Here is a 1,325-nt window from a genome sequence, read left to right as displayed (position 1 = left end):
ATAAAGACCTCTTGATCTTTGACTGAATGACTCGATTAGTGGAGTATTACACTAGGGGCAAGCTTATGGTGTGTCTGTGTGGCATGTGAATGCTCTTTGCTGAGAGTGAGTGAATTCTTTATATATATGGTTCCTTATTGTTGAATTTTATGTGTGTGTGGAACTTCTCTCAAATTTTGTTTATGTGAGGGCATGTGACTCTGGAAGATAAAGTGAGTCTTCACTTCTGTTAGAGTAATTAGAGTGAGCACAAGTGTGTCTTGGTATGAGAGTCTGCATTTGAGATATGATTGTGCATCGCTTAGGTCAATCTTTGATAATAGCAGGTGTGACATAAATTGGGGCAATGCATTGAGCAGTTAGGCCTAGAAGTGTGGTTTAGTTTGCTCGAGGACGAGCAAAGGTTTAAGTGTGGGGTGTTGATAATAGGTGAATTTGACTATAATCACGCACCAAATAATCACCTTCTTGTGAACTTTTAATGTGGAAAATGACAACAAAATGCTCTTATTAGTGCTTTACATGATTTGCAGGTGATATAGGTGTAAGGAAGGCTAAGGAGCGGTTTTAGAATCAACTATTGATGAAAAGAGTCTAATTGTTGAATTTCCCAAGTAACCCATTCAAAACAGGCCAAAATGCCGGGGTACAAGTTCCACCGCGGTTCTACCGCGACCGCGGTGAAACCGCGGTGGAGGGCAGTCTCTGAAGGTTGAAGATTCCGCGAAGGCGTTTGACCGCGGTTCTACCGCGACCGCAGTAGAACCGCGGTGGGCACAGTAAACTTCGGGGACTTAAGTGTAAAACACGGGATTTTTAGACCAAAACCCTATTTAAAACGCTAGACTTCGCCCAAGAGAGGCAGCTATTAATTTCTAAGGGTTCTTAGCAAGAAAAACAATTGTGAGAAAGTACTCTAAACATCTTTCTTCTTTTCTTTTGATTTTATGATGAATTCAAGCTTAGTTTATTCTCCCATAGTCATGAGTAGCTAAATTCCTTGTCTAAGGCTTTGATGGACCCTATTGAGTGATGAACTTCTTGTTTATGTGAATACAAATTGCTAGTTAAATCTTTATTTGTTCAACTTCGTGTTCGTTGTAGTTAATTGACAGGATCCTCAATTAGCTGTGCCTATTTAGTGTGCATAACTTGGAAAAGAGTGCATATTTAGGGTATTGTTGAACAACACCACTCCTAGATTATTAGAGGAATCTATAATTGCGGGTTTAAAGGCGGGATTAGGAATAACGAAGCCTTGGGTGCAATTTAAATTGAATTGTGCGAATTTAAGCAAGCTAGTGTATCTCGGGAGAGTGCAATAG

The sequence above is a fragment of the Nicotiana attenuata genome, chromosome 7 (genome assembly GCF_001879085.1).
Source record: "Nicotiana attenuata strain UT chromosome 7, NIATTr2, whole genome shotgun sequence".
NCBI lineage: Eukaryota > Viridiplantae > Streptophyta > Magnoliopsida > Solanales > Solanaceae > Nicotiana > Nicotiana attenuata.
Note: the sequence above shows the minus strand (reverse complement) of the source record.